Source organism: Ambystoma mexicanum, chromosome 12 (assembly GCF_040938575.1).
Source record: "Ambystoma mexicanum isolate Mex_15411 chromosome 12, UKY_AmexF1_1, whole genome shotgun sequence".
NCBI lineage: Eukaryota > Metazoa > Chordata > Amphibia > Caudata > Ambystomatidae > Ambystoma > Ambystoma mexicanum.
Genome location: NC_090936.1, coordinates 1181422909 through 1181439636, shown reverse-complemented (window position 1 = coordinate 1181439636; position 16728 = coordinate 1181422909).

Below are 16728 nucleotides of genomic sequence, written 5' to 3'. Positions count from 1 at the left end.
AGCTTGGGTCTAGATTTGGCACTTTTAATCCGGTACCCAATGTCAGATTTGTCCACATTTTTACACATGTGTGCATGACATCTGGGCATAATCATGGGAAGTTTCATGTTTCTGGCATCACCACAATTGCTACAAAACCACACATTCTGTAGTCTTGTCCCTGAACATAGCACAGAGTTCTGAGTAACGTTTCAACGTGACCAGAATTTTCATATAACAATACTGTTATTTTGCACAGTCCTCTGTCGGTCCTTTTCTAAAATATACTTTCTTGTGCTTTAAGAATACACATAACTGTCTGTCCCGCCTCCAAAGTTTTGGTGGGTCAAGAGCAATCCCTGCCTCCCCCCCCCCCCCGGCAGGAGTTTATGTTGACAGTTGCATCTGCATATCTTTTCAATCAAGGGAGTCTTTTGTCTCTCCCCAGAGCAAAATCTCCTCCCCTCTTCATTAACACCTAAATAGGAGTTCCTGGACTTTTGGTGGGAAGCAGAAGGGTTGTGTGTTTCCCAGTGGGTGAAGGTTCTTTGAAGTTTTGCTGAATCAGTAAATTGTTACATTGTTCTTTGTTGAAATTAAAGTTACACTTTTTAAAACAGGCAAACAAATCTCTAATTCCAGTCTTTTTAAACATAGAAATTTAAATAGTGGCAACCTATATTGCTTTTGATAGCAAGTCACTTCATTTCAACCATTTGATTTTACTGTACAAGTTTAAGCTTCCAGTGTAATTAAATGACAGCTTTCATACAGGCGGCCGACGGTACTGCGCCCATATCTGACAGATTTTCCCAGGAAAGCACCTTTTTTAATGTGGATATTCTTGTGATGAAATCTGCTTCTCCTGACATTTTGTGCTTATGTGGATTCTTTAAATACAGTGACGGGTAACACTCAGCATGGATGTTGGATCTTTTTTGATGTTTGGGAACCATTATTTTGTAATTTCAGCAACCAAGGAAAAACAGATTTCAGAGCACTTCTGGGTTTCCTTGCAATGAAGCACTGCCTTTCATGTAGTTTCCCTTTTCACTCTGTGGGCAGCCCAATGACAGATTTCAGTAGTGTGGTCTCCTGTTCCACTACTGACATTGGCAAAGTAGATTGGCAGCCAACTTTCTGGTTTCACTGCGCAATTCTCAGAGGTTTAGCGCGCATAGGGCTTTTTGCGGCCATTTAGGCAGTGATGTCGCAGGGCAAAGCTAGTGGGTCAATGCATCCCACATAGCGCACCTCGGACGTTCCCATCTTGCCAGCACCCTCTGGAGGACAGGGCCGCAGATGCAAACTGCCATTGATACAAGAGGGGGGGATGGATGCCCAAGAGGCATGGAGAAAGGGGCCGTAACACTGATGAATGGAGACGACACACTTATGAGGACATCCAGCCAGTGTAAGGAACTAGGGGTTGTTTTTATTGGAGCGCCGCGAGCACAGCAGGCCTCTCCCTGAGCCTGTGCCAGACACACTCATTTCACACGGTTGTACTGGCTTGAATTGTTGCTAGCGAACAGTGTATTCCACTGAGCTCCTCTTCCTTGCGTGTGACTGGGCCAAATGCGGCCCTGCAACCCATCCATCTCCACAAAGCTGCTCTTGAGCCTTTCATCCTGTCCTGTGGAAGTTCTCGGATTGTTGCCCCATGTGCCCAAACATTCTCACTTTGATGTAGCAGAATCGTCAGCCTTATCCACTGACCGCCCCCGAGTGCCCCCAATATAACCTATCCACAAGTCCTCATATATTTTGCTAAAACCAACACGTGTCACTTCACTCATTCTTGCCTGATGGCACCAGGACAAATAAATTCTGAATGTAATCCTCTAATCACGCACCAGGAGAGTAAGACCATTGCACCCCTTACGCCCACAAAGGCCTTGAAATGAAACGTGTTTATAGCAGTTACAATTTATATGTAACCCCACATTCTAGGGGTTGTACACGATTTGCATTATTCATTGTGTGTCAGAAAATGTTATGTTGTTTTTTAAAGTCAGGATTGACCAACACCCGCGGAATTGGCGGCTGACCCTCGTGCAGCAGAATTCTCTGTGTGTGCTGACTTTACATAAAGCCTTTATACTTCTCTCAACCACTCTCCCAGTCTCATTCCCTTCTGGATGTGTCCATTTACTAAAGCTTATATTAGTATTTTGGGGACTATGTACACTCACCCGCCCTGCCAGGACAAGTTAGCGTGTCCTTGATTCACTGAATTGAAATAACTATTCATTAAAATTTCTGATTTTATTTTATTCGGTTGCTGATGTTGAAGTCACACATGTACTAAACATTGTACACTTCTAGTTGCTGCACAGTGTGGGAAAATCCCCTGTACTGTCCGCTGTCTCTGGGGAATTTGGCGCAAATGGCTCCAACGACACAGGCCGGTATTACTTGTCGAACGCGGTGTCCAAGCCTCCCAAAAAGCCACCATGTAAACGAACGATAGGCCACCAGCCTGTACCACCTGTGGAAGAGAAACATACAAGATGTAACTTTAAATGAAGATGAAAAGTGTACAAACCTTAGTTGAACATGCAAGCTTGTATTCTATGGCTAGTAGCCAGAACAAATGTTACTTCATGGATCAATGAACTTGTGCTTTAAAGTGTAGACACATCACATAAGTGAACACCCATGCAATCCATAATGTTTGGGGGACATAGAAATATTGTTTCTTGGTTCTACATGAAAAAAACATAAGATGACCACTATGATTTGAACAGAGCGCAAGAGAACTATTGAATTTCCAGACTACATTCATTTGGCAGAGATAGATCAAAGTTACGACAATATAGGAAACATCCATGTCCTAAGTTAAATCACATTTAGAGCACACTTACTTGTTACTTGGATTGCGAGGGCGAACTGATGCTCGAAGTTCGTGCATAAGCACCATCATAATCCTCAACACGGACCTTGTGAGGCATGCTGCCCTGAAGTCATGCAGCTCGGTAACTTATAGCGGTGGTGTGTCTTCTTCCAATATGTAGGCCAAGCATCCAGAGTTTTCTAGGCAGCAGCAGTTCTCCACCTCGGTTAGCATGACCTTGCACCGATTGCAGGTATACCAGGTGGAGACTTCGTCCATGCAACTAGGCTCAGGCTCTTGATCGGGTCATTCGTCTTCCCAACTGCCGTCCGAAGCCCCATCGTTTCCGCATCTTTCTCTTTCCACTAATTCCGCCTCATACTGGTAGGGCATTATTGATGCCATGAAACGACAAAATTAAAATCGATAGTAAAGCTGGCACTAGTATCTGTTCACACGGTTCACGAGCAAGGAGTATAGCTGAAAAGAGCAGAAACAAGTCTATTTGAAAAAAGACCTTGAAACGACTGAACAAGCAACTCTGATGATGTCTGATGAGAAGCGGTCTGTTTATACTTATTGAGGAAAGAGGCGTCCTGCCATTTCCATGGAGACACGCCATTAGCAGAGAACGTTGACATGAGAAGTGCATTCGCATTGTGAAATGGGCCATACGCGTCGAGTGATGTTTGCTTCAGGGGTGGCAACTGATAAGATTAGCACAAAATGGGCGCGCCCTGCTGCCTGTTTTCGCATATGTAAAAGTGAGGAAAACCACGGTAAGGTGCACAGGAAAAGTTTTTACAATCGATCAATGTATGCTTAAATGCACATGCCCGAACGCTTGGGACAATAATATTTTTGAGCGCACTACTCTTTCAATGGGGTCTTCTGACAATTTTACCCCTTTATCTACGCTCGATTCTCTTCGTCCGACCTCATTATGGCCCAGCTTGTCTATTGTCCTCTTCTGTCATCAAGATCTAACCTAGTTAAAGACCTTGTTCTATGATCGTATGTTATGACGTCCCCTGATCTACCGCCTATAAACATTTCTGTACAGGTGCGTTCTAAATGCCACATATTGTATCTACCTTCTGTCCCCTTTAACCGTGAGCTTTCAGTATTCTCTTGAGTTCCATGCCTTTCTCTATCCCTTATTTGTCTATATAGTTTCCCAAGCCTCCACTCTAATTCTTCTGTGTCCTGCCCACCAGCCCATGCTGATCGTGGAATTCCTTGCAGCTCCCTTTGGGGATGTTGTGACCCTCTATCGTTCCTGTGCTTCTATGGGCACTATTCTGTGGTATAGATATTCATTCAGAAAGCTTTATAGAAACACACAACCCCATACACATGTTCACTTTCATTTTGTTATCTCATGTCTTATTATTTACTTTGTTTCAGAGTTTAACATGCACCCTTTTTATTGGCTCTATGCCTCTGGAACCCCTAACACTCCTATATAGAGTTATGGCGTGTACTCTTTCCGTCCATCATGGGCCCGTGAAATCGAGGTTTCTCTTCTCTTCTTTATAATCCCCAAAAGTCCAGTTACTCTTTCTATATAGATGTACACCTTGCAATCCCTTCCCCCTTTATTTTTTCCCACATTCGATGGTCTACTTGCATCTGCTATTCAGCTCGAGTCCCTAGGCAGCGACTCCCACGGCAGCGGCTCTCCCACAATCGACCAGTTTGCCATCAGTCTGTAGGGGTGGCTGCTGGGACCTGACAGGAATTCCGTTAAATGGGGACCTGCCAACCGAATCTTGAACATTTGCTATTTTACGCTCCGCTCGCCACAGGAAAGTTTGCAATTGTCTGGCTAATGATAGGAGCAGGCGATCGTCCGGGGTCTGGATCTGGGCCTAGATCTAGGTCGTTAGACCAGACCATCTGCATCGCTACCAAATGTGCTCTAGCACTTCAATGTGCTAGATGGAATTACCAGTAAACATTGTACACCAAATAATAATAATAGAATGGGCACGCTATCTCCATTTGACCTTAATGAACATCCCTTGTCTTCGACTTCTAAGTGACATGTTAGGAGCCACGATTTTGTCAATTTCAGTCTCTCAATTACTGCTCTTTGATTCTAGTATGCTGGGTGTCGTTGCTCCTCTTGGCCTTTAGAGACTTGCTCACTCCACCTTACATAGGCTTTTGCCTTTGTCATTGTTCAGCACTTGGCACTTCTAAATGTCCTTTCTTCTCCTAATCTTAGAAGAAATATGTTTTATGCACATGGTCTGTTCATTCGGCTCTCTTTGCGCCTTGCATCCATCTCTCGAAATAGCCTCCTTGATTCCAGGCCAAGGTATCCCTTATTCTGTACACAAAAAACGCTTCTTTATCAGTTCCTCAATTTGCAATCCTTGGCCCGTATTGTGAGGCAGCAGGGATGATTCTTAACACGGCCATTGTCCATTTTCTTCTAATGGCCATCCTAAATGTTATTTTATTAGCAAGCTTCTATATGTCTCTTCTACCATGCATTACAGCATATTTACAGGTATTGGCCAGCAGGTTGCTTCACCTCATATTCACGATCACTTCATCTTTAAGTACATCACATTGTTAGTTTTGCGGGGTTTTTTTTATATCGTTTCGGCATAGGTTCATACATCTTATTTATGACATCATTCTTTTGTCATCAGACTTTACTTAGAGTTCGTCTGTATTACCCATGGGTGCATTCTTGCATCTTGGCGGTTGCATCCTTCCTGATAGCAGCCTTCCACTGCCTCAACGTGAGGGTATATTCTGAATGGTTGCCTGAGTATATATCGTCTCTCATTTCCCAAAGGACTCTCTGGGAATGGGGGTCACCCAAGCACTGCCACCGGTAATAACGGTGCCGATGCTTCCGTGAAGCTCTGTGGGCAGAAAGGCACCTGCCTGTCAGAGTTGTACTTTGCCGGTCCTGAGACAACGGTACCGGTAAACTTACCGGCACTGTTGTTTCTGGACCGGCAAGGTTAGAATGAGGCCCATTGTCTCTTTAGCCTATCTACAAAAGTTCCAGGATAACTGCAGGTGGGTTTACCCCTTGTCAAATGTGAAAAGATATCGACCTTTAGTCTAGGGTGCTGCTGTGTTCTTCACTTTCTATGTCTTTCCTCTTGGCCATAGAACAAGTCTGCATACACAGAACCTCTTCTCTTGCTTCACCGTGGGGAGTTGCAGGAGGGGTCGAGTTTCACCTTTTATATGGCTTGATGTTGAGCAAATAAAGCCAGGCCCATCGTCCTTTTAACTTGGCTGCTGTGGGTGCAACTTCTTCCACCTCATATGGACCTTCAAAGCAGGGAGTACTCAAAGTGCTTACAAACCTTCATACCAGCACCTGGTCTCCCATAAAAATGATTGTTTTAACAAATCCTCTGCTTCAATGGGTTGATCATCTTTGTCGCTTCTCTTTGACCCTTCCCTTTGATTCTTGACCTGTTGAGACATCAAAGAAATACTTGTAGTCGTTGTTAGGTAATTGTGCATCTTGTCACCTAATGTTTTCGCTACACTATGGGCATCAGTTTTTAAACTAGTTGGAGGAGCAAGGAGGTTCTCATGCAGCATTCAGTCACCGTGGTTATCTGGCCCAGGCTGTTTTCTTGGGGCATATAGGGCAAGGGTTAGGCAATGTAGCCATCCCTTCTTTAGGGTAATCTTGATCTTTGCGGGTAATCTTGATCTTTGCAATCCTTTTCCTTCAATAATCCATTTAATTGTTTAAACACGATTCACTTGTGGGTGATGAGCAGAGGAAAACATATGCTTGATGCCTAACAGAAGAACTATTTGTTCGAACAACTCTTTCACAAAATGCGGTCCATTGTCAGACCGCAAAACCTCACCCCCCCCTCCCCCTTGGAAACACTTCACGCACAAGGAACTTGGCAGCGCACATAGCATCGGGATGTGTGCATGGACCTGCCTCAATCGCACACCTATTTAGATAGATTAGCAGGACAACTCTGTCTTCTGGAATTACCTGCCCCTTCCTCCTATTGTTGAGCTTTATGTTTACATGTCACTGTTCTTCGTCTGTGTTTGTTGTGCCCATAAGCCTCCGGATCCGAGGTGTGCATTACAAATTATTAAAGTAAAGTAACATTCATCTAGAAAAAGGACATACCACGACCAGCATCTAAAAATTCTACATGTAGATGCTGAAATGGGCCAATGGGTCTAGGAATTGCTCCTCTCACTATTCACAAAGTGTGCCCTGCAGTACATTTCTGTCACACGATGCAATTTATGATAAACTGTGCTACATGCTTTAACAGATTTGGCGAAAACCACTCTTCTGCTATTGTAGCAGCTAGACTCTCGAGTCACATGTGTGGAGCTGTTCCACCGTTACCTTCAATAATGCTAGAGGCATAACTTGCTTTCTAGTGCTGTCCTGTCTCCAAATTGCCTCAGTTGGGGATAAAGAAAACCCTTGCTTCTTCCACAGATCGTTTTCTTGTGGTGCTCGCCCTTGTATCTTAATTGAACAATAGACAGCATGTTAAAGCCCTCATTTACCATAATGCATTGTCCTGTCATTTGTTAAACAGTTTCTATTTCAAAATTAGAAATGGTTTGGAAATGTACTGCCTTTTTGGCTTCTAAATCTGTGGCTGAGTCCATGGTAGTGATAGTACTTTAAAACGCTTATCCAGGGCTGCATGTTGCACTGGAGTGCCGTCTGCACGGAGTAAGCCCCTCTTTTTCCAGCGTGACAAAACTGCATGTACAGTTGACGTCACATAGGCGGAGTCCGAGTACACCAAGCGTGGCTATAAGCGTCACTAATTCTGCAGCCTGTGCTGAATAATGCAAAGGCAATCTCATGCTTGTCACTAGAACCATCAATAAAAACGATATACAACCAAGACCCTTGTTGCTTGCATTCAGTGATTATGCTGTGGGATGCCGTCTTGAAAATGTTAATGGTATGTGCCTCATTGATAGCCAGTTTTACCGTTCACATCATCTTCCCATCTATCGCCCTCCTGGTCCCACTGATGAACTTGGGAAACTCCTTGATTCTCTTTCCACTAAATATCGCCTCATTCTCTTAGGGGACTTTAACCTTCCCTCTCTAACCACTTTTCAGAAATCAGAACTTTAGTCAAAGTTACTACGCTCCTCACTCTACCAATAACCTACCAACCCACACTGGGGGTAACTCTTTGAACCTCTTATTAATCTCCACTTCTTGCTGTCTCTAATACTTCTGCCACACCATTGCTATCGGATCACTCCATGTTTTCTACCGCAATCTTCTTTCCACCCTCTGACCTCTCCTCACAACTTGCCTCTCTTATAACTAAAAGGAAATTTAAACCTACCATTCCTCCCTTTCTATCTGACCTACAGCTCTACCTCTCCCTTTCACACCTGATACCCCTTCCACTAACACTGCCTTGTCCAGCTTTCATTGCCTACTATATGACTCCTTCTACTCTCACTTCTGACTGCTACCTTTCACCCCCCTCAGTCTCAGCGTCTTCAACCAGGGGTCACCCCATTCATACACTTTCTCTGCACAGACATGTTTTGGCTGCTGCGCAAATGGAGGTGTACCCACTTGCATTAGGACCTGCAACTCTACCTCTCCAACATAAACTCTTTCAAGTCCTCTCTTGATAGAGGGAAACACAGGATGTCTACTCCACCCTCTTTGACTCTCTAACCATCCTTGCGCTACAGGGCACCCTAAACTCACACCTCACACATCTATGACCATCAACTCCACTTTCACAGCTAATGACCAAGCTGAATACTTTGCTACAAAAATGTCTAAAATTAGAGTTTCTCTCCAGTCCTTCCTCGCACTCCCTCTTACATACTACACTTTAGGCACAGTAATACTGAAGACATGAATGAGAAGATTTGGAATCTGTAATTTGCTCCAATTTGTATGTTTATTGAATAAGTCCTTGCAAGTTTAGGTTATTCTTTATTTCTCTAATTCTTTATTTCTAATACTGAAGACGTCCTATTTGTTCTGATGAAAGCTAACCCCTCTTGTGCCCCATCAGACCATCTTGCTCCTCAGCTAATCAAGCCTATTGCCCCATTAGTAGCCTCTCACCTTGCCAAACACTTCAATCCGTCATTCGACTCTGCTTGCTTTCCCTCTGTTTTCAAAATGGCCATGGCCGCCCCTTTCCTAAAAAAGCAAGGGGCTGACGCAAACCTACCAGCTGACTTTCGCCCTGTGTCTCTCCTTCCGTACTACTCTAAATTGCTCAAAATGTGTTCAACTGTCTTACAAATTTCTTAGACATCCACAACCTTGGAGAACCCCTAGAAGCAGGTTTACACTCCTTTCACTCCATGGAAACTGCTCTCACTTATGTCTCCAACTTCATCACCTCTGATAAGCACTCTAACCTATCCTCTATCCTAATTCTCCTTGACCTGTCTGCTGCCTTTCATACTGTTGATCATTCTGATCTCCACAATACTCACTCTCTTTTCAGGATTTCTGATCGATCCCTTACCTGGTGTGAATCCTACCTGGCACCTGCCAATTCTCTGTCTTCTGCAGCAACAACACCACTCAACTGTTGGTGTTCCAGAAGGCTCCTTCTTGAGTTCTCTCCTCTTTACACTCTACGCCTTGGCTCTTGGGATACTAATCTCCTCCTTCTGGTTCTCGTACCAACTCTTAATGGACGACACCCAAATCATCTTCTCTTTCCTGAGCTTTCCTCTGATCTATCAAAATGTCCAACTGTGTCTCTGCCATTTAAATATTGGATGGCTTCACACTCTCTGGTGTTACTCTACCAAAACAGAGGTGCCCTTCTTCCCTGCCAAATACTCTCTCATCTCTTTATCCAGGTCCCAGCTGACCCTTTCCCCATACTCTTCTTCGGCTAGAAACCTCGACATTATCTACGACCCTTTTAACACCTTCTCAACTTTCATCTCCAAAACTGCAACAGCGGCTTGCTGGAAAATCAGGCACCTCCTTACTGTCTCCCGCAAAGCATCTCTTAATCACTCTTGTCTTCTCTAAACTCGACTACTGGGCCAGCATCCTCTTTGGTCTCCCCAATTGTGCTTTCTGTCCTCCCAACAAGATCATTAACGGTGCTACCAGGGCTCTCTTTGAACTCTCACTTTACACCTACGTCCTCGTACCGCCTACAGGCTGGATGGCTGACGAAGCAAAACCGGGCCAGATTTAAATGTCTTCACCTAGTTCACAAATCAATCCATGGTAAAGTCAGACTGTATCTATCAAACTCTACAAGCCTTCTGGGAATCGCTGCTCTGCCTCCTTGACTACCATTGTCACACCACGCCCACCTTGTGCTTCCTCTTGCTTCCACTGTTTCTCTCTTCTTGCTCCACTTGCATGCAATTTTCTTCTCCCGGACATTTGAGAAACATTCCACACCGATGTGTTCAAAGCCAAACTAAAAACCTACCTCCTTGCTGCTGAGTTACCCTCTTAACCTACCTCTGATCTGTCTTCTAGCTAACATTTTTCTTTCGCCTCTAACCTGCCTCTGTCCCTCACTTCCTCTGCCATCACACTAGCATTTTACAAATCATGTTCACCTTCTGAGCACTGCTGGCCATAGATTAGATTAGAAGACAAACCATCACTGATAACCTCTGATCCATCAGCAAACTATTCAAGGACACAGAGTTATTTCTCAGGCGGGTCAGAAGAGTGTAGGCAAGAAGGAATCCTGGTAGAGATACCAGGTTTTCCTCCTGACAGTGAGAAGAGCTATATCGTATCCCCAAATTCCCCCTCTTCACCTTCACTAGACCTGACAGAGGTAAAGGACAATGTAGAAGAAAAATCGGGAGATTGGGAGGACATATCAGCATCAGACAACTCCATAAGTCTAATGGGTGAGAAAGAAGCTTAAATCGCATCTCTTCAAGTAAATCCTTGCTCTCATCTGCATTAAGCTTTCTGTCACTCTGGCCACGCTAGTTGTCTCGTCTTCATGTTTGTTCTCATGTTAGTGGCATCTTTTTGTCACGCCCCGATGCCCGCCGAGGGGTCGGCGCAGAAAATAATAAATAAGAAGGGAAAAGAAAGGTTCGTCCCACAAGGAAAAGACCCACAGATTATCCCACTCAGTTTCCCAATCTGCCGATGATGAATCCCCTTGAGGCATTACTGGATCGCCTGGTCAGCCACCAAATTCAGGCCAATATATAAAATTCCAGGAGGGTTTAGACAAGCTAAGACCCATTTTACCACATGGGATTCTTCAAGACCGAGGAAATATTTTCCCACATTTTGAGAGACTCGCACAACAGTTTCACTGGAGTGAAGAGATAACATTTTGGTATCTTGCTTCCCTATTAAGGGGTGAACTCCAGGCATCCGATCAAACTCTTACTCTCCTGGGAACTACATCCTTTGATGATATAAAACAAAACCTTCTACACGGAGTAGGATACACAGAATGTTTCTACCGACATAGGTTTCGGGATATTAAACTAAACCCAGCTGAAACACTGTTAGAAATAGGTTACAATACAAAATACCCTGTCGCAGTGGTTTGGTAAGAATACTGTGCCAGAAGTAATGGAGGCATTGACACTTCAGCATCAAATTAATGGTCTTACCCTTTCTTTACAATGGGCAGTTTTGCAATTTAGCAAGCCAACAGTAAACAGTGCTTTTGGAAACGACCGAGCCCAGGCAGAAGCATCCAAACACCTTAGAGCCCTACATAACAGGGATGATGGATGAAAGGATGTAAAAGGATGGAAAGGGTGTAAAAACAACCCCCCAGAAAGGTACTGGTAAAATAACTGAGACCATCTCCTGAAAATCTGAATAAAATCCTAAAAAACAGGAAGTAAGGAGGTAGAGAAGGTGAAAAAAAGTGAATACCCTTCATTTGGTTGACGGACGTATCTTGATGGCCGAAGGCCAACCGTCTTATGCACAGAATTATAGAAATACAGACTGCTATGCTTGACCAGCAAGCGGCCATTTTAAACGTAGCAAGAATCGCCATTTTGTTTGTTAACCATTGCTCATTGCCTTCTGTCTAAACTGTTTTGCAGCTTGCAATTCTTGCCAATTCTGCTTACTCTGCTCAACTGTTAACATTGTTGTCTGAATATGAAAGGGCAAGGTCGCGGGACTGAGGAGTTCGTTGAAACTCCTCATGAGAAGCCCAGAAAGGAATGCCCACGCTCCCTCTCTGTAGCCTTGAGGGAGAGCTGCAGGGCATTTAATCATTTCACAGCTGCCAGCCAGTCTCGTACTGTGGTAGAATGTTAGAATAAAGCAGCTAAATGCTTGAATTATGTTCTTCTTACGGCCCCCCTTCGCAAAACCCTTTTAGAGCATGTTGGCTCCCAGGACACGAATACCACCTCATAGATAGCAAAGCATGGAATGTGGCTCTTCCCCCGTGTGCAGCTTGCTTCCAAGAACAGAAGCACCATGTTCTGTTCAACAACTAGAAGATGCCTCCGCACTTTCTAAATTGCATATTGTTACTAGAATAGACATTGAAAGTATCATAATTGTCATGCTCGTCGGAAATGTCCATCATCATCCCTAGTTCAAAGAAACTCAATAAAAGGGGGGTGTTAAACATGACATTGCTGATTGTATGATATGCATTTTGTATATATGTAACTGATGTACGTAATTTGCTCTCTTGCGTCCCTCGAGGTCTAGAAAATACACGTCGCGGGGCGTGAGACCAGAATTGGCCAATTGGGACTATTTTGCTTGCAATAAACCCTAGCATTGGGAACTTGAACCTCGTGTCTGGTGCATCTTTTCGTGTATGGTTATTGCCTTGTTTCCATATCGCAAGGGACCCCTAAGGGCCCCTTTCAAGATGGCGCCCGAATAGGGACCCTCCCCCACTTGCCCCATCGTATAGGTTGTAACGGAGTAAAGGCGGAAGAACGGCGAGGACGGGACGATCGAGCCAGGATCAAGAGGTGTACGGGGCGCCCTGTAGAAGTGAGAGATTCCTTCTGCAGATCTGCACACATCTGATCCCTGATCGACGTACCGGGCCATAGGGCAAGGAAGGCGAGGGTCCCGAAACGAGGCAGAAGCCAGAGAAGCGCAGGCACGACGTTGGGAGAGGTTGCGTCAGGACAGGCGACTTGTTTTATCAGGTGAGTCATTCCCCGATTCAAACAAAATCCTGATTTTTGGTATTGCTGATTTTGCAAATTCAAACATCCAGGTTAAGGATAGTAACCAAGGGGAAGGTTAAAAACATGCCTGGAGTACTGTCCACTTTAGCTGGGTTTTTCCGCTGCGGTAGACAGTCCTTGGAAAATGGCCAAAGTGCACCGCCGGCTTATGACATGTATGCAAAATATGGTGTGGGTGCGATATTTTGTGAAATTTGGCATAGGCAAACTAGAAAGCAACAGGACCATCAGTGGCCAATTAATGGTAGCTTTGAGATTGCGAGGATAGATAACCTAGAAAGAGTGCTGATTAGGAAAAAAGCACGACCCGCAGCTTTTGAGACTGTCAAAGATTGGAGGAGGGAAGCAATGCTCCGACTTAGGGCTAGAGAGAAGCATGCGCGTAGGCACAAATCAAAGCTTGAGGTAGCAGAAGAAAAGGAGGAGGAGGATTGGACGGCAAGTCAAAGACGGGAAGGGAGACATGACCAAATGAACATAGAAGGAATATACCCACAGCGGGAACTACACATAGCAGACGAATTAATGGAACATTTGTTAACTAATACAGGTCGAGGCCCAAAACCAGGATCGAAACCAAACACGCCAGTAGTGACTGCGCAGGCCCAACCAGTAGCTCTCATAACCCCTCCCGTAGCCCAAGCACTTCCCCTCACGCAAGCATTAACCCACGCCCCACCTACAGCTCGAGCCCTCCCACAAGCGCAGACGCACAATTTCCCAGCACCCAGGAAGGCCCTTCACAGATGCCACCTGTGTCACTTGTCCCATCCGCACCTCCCGCTCCAGAGACAGATTCAGCACCATCCGCCCCTCCTGAAGTCGAAATTGAGACTGGGAGGCGAGAGGCAGGGCTGAAGGAACAGGATTCGTACGGGTAACTCGAAGCGCGATCAGCAAAGAAAGAAAGATTGAATTACAGCGAGAGGCAGAAAGATACATAAAAGGAAATGATGGGACGGCAGCATTGGCCTCATTGTATGGGTACCGAAGAAGCAACGAGAGACAGGTAGTGTTGGAATACATGGGAGAATATTTGGTGGGAAATGGAAAAAGATGCTTGGGAATTTACCGCCACAACGATTGTTAGATTTGAATAAATTAGCACGCAGTGAGCAAAGAGATGAGGATGTAAGAAAACATGTGTACAAACTCATTGAACTGAAAAATGAAATGGAAGATAGATATGCTAAAATGTTTGCTACACCTGAATATAGTAAAGAGAGTATTAAGAAAGGTAGGAAGGAGGCGTCGAGGTTGTATATGCAAAAATCGTGGCCGACAGTTTTTTCAGGTGGTGCAAAGCATTTGCCGGCACCGGGACAAATAGGGGATAAACATTGATTGCAGGCATGGGTGGGGGAAACAGTGCGATGGATGTCGAACAAAAGACGTCAGTGAAGGAAGTAAGTGAGATGTGTAATGGGTACCCATTAGAGATGAGAAAAGAAGCGATGCGAACGATAGTAGGAATGTTACTGCAGCAGGTAATTGGATACAATAGAGGTAGAGGAAATGCGCAAGGCAGAGGAAATTTGAATAATATGCACGGGGTGTCATTGAGATTAAATCAATGTGCGTACTGTAAAGAGGAAGGAGACGTAAACATACCACCTTTAGGGAAGGAGGCATGCCCAGAACGGAGCAGGGAAGGTCTCTTACAGGACTTTCCATTACATGCTTCTCATGCTGGGGAAAAAAGGACAGTTGGCTAGACAATGTCCTAAAAATTAAAAGGAGGAACCTATGGAAATTGGATGGCTGACTGGAGAAGAGTGGGAAGAGCTAGGGTTAGAGAAAGAGATGGAGTAACTGTCTATGTATCTCAGATCCGTGTAAAGCACACAAATCCATCTTAGTCAACCGAATAGCCGATTCAGCGTTAGTTAACTCTAGGTGTAAACAAATGGCAGTGAGGGGTGACCTTCTATACCCTGACCAAATTTTGGGATGAAAGCCGGTGCGGATCACCTGTGTCCGTGGTAATCAGGAAGTCTATCCATAAACCCCAGTTACTATTACTATCAGGGGTAAAGAAACCAGGGTGAATTGAGCAATAGTCCCAGGAATCCCCGAACAAACTTTTATTGGTACTGATCTTTCTCAATTTGGCAAATTGTTGGAAGAAATAAATCAGGCCAAGTTAGATTTGTGCCCTGCGACACCTGGGGAAAAAGTCAGTTTTAATACTAGTGCCCCTATCAGCACCTGGCATATAGATCCCAGCAGTGACCTTAGAATGGGTCAACAAAACCCTAAATGTGGGGTAAATTCAGATGGGGAAGCCAGTAGCATAGAGGGAAGGGTATGTGACAATTCAGTAGGTGTCGTCACTCCTCCCAAGGGGGAGCCCTTTTTCCTGAGGCTATGGAGGTGAGGCTGCTAACCAATATTCTAAATCTATTTCTCTATACATTCCGGCTTTAAGGTCATTCTAATTCCTTTGGAACTTGGTTCCTTTCCAAATCCTTCTTGGGTTTTTCTTTGTCTTGGCCACAAAGGTTGGCTCTTGTTTCTCCCACAGCTTCTTCTTCTATTTGGACCAGGGAATAAGGGTTCTGGGCAGTTCCTAGTGTTCCAGGTGAGGGCTTGGAAAGGTATGATGGCTGAGAGTGCCTTCCTCTTAGTTTCTAACCTCTTCATTACTTCACTAGTGTTTCCTTGCAATTTCCACATTTACTAAATAAACCTCTACTCCATCATTTACTATCTCTCTTTGGGATTTCCCAGCAACCGTCCTTTCTCTTTCTTCAAGCTCTGTGTCCTTTCCTAACAATTGGTCATCAATTTCTATTTTATCCCTGTCTTATTTGAGGTCTGTTTCATTTTCTTCACTCCTTTAGCCACTTCCCTCCATCCATTCACCCCCATCTATTGCCAGTCTCCTTCACACTCTTCAACCCTTTATACTGTTGTCAGGTGCCAAATCACCTCTTCCTCTCTGTGGTGTTTGGAACTTGAACTAGTGCAAGTTGGGGAAGGGAAACCAAAGACACGAAGGTATTTGAAACCACTGCAAGGGCTCTTTGGAGAAGGTCTTACAATTTTCTGTTGAACCACTATTTTCCTTTTTAAAGACATCCTATCACGTTTTCAGAAAGAGCGAGGGCAAACATAGGTTTAGACTCAAGCTTTTATTTTGTACCATTAGACATCAAAGGCCTTTAGAAACATCAGTTAAGGGAACCATCCTTTTAGCGTTAGGGCCAGTCGGGCATTACACCAACCCAGGACCTTAGTAAGAAAATAAAGGTTTTAAACTGAACACCTTTGATGTCTATGGGCCTCATTACCACCCAGGCGGTAGAGGGTTAAGAGCTGCCGGCGCCGTTATCCCTCTACCACCTCATTACCAGGTCTGCTCGTGGGTCCCGCTAAGGACCTCTGGTCAGACCAGGCGTCCTTAGTGGGACCCGCTAGCAGACCAGGATGCTTGAACGGGCCCGTCATTAACGGACCAGTTGTTAGCATCCTCCACATTCCCATTGAGCCCTATGAGGGTTCAAATGGGAATGGGGATGTACCAGGTCTGGGTCCCGGGAATGGGAATTACCGGGACTGCCAAAGTCGGGCCATTACCTCCATACTCGTAATGAGGCCCTATGTCTCTCTTGAGACCATGCCTGTCTCACAGTGCACTTTAAGAAACTGTTTGTTGAATCAAATCTTGAACTTTGAAAGACACCTAGATGTTCCTGGTTGGGTGACCTGTAATGGGTGGACCTCGTGGTCTGAAACTG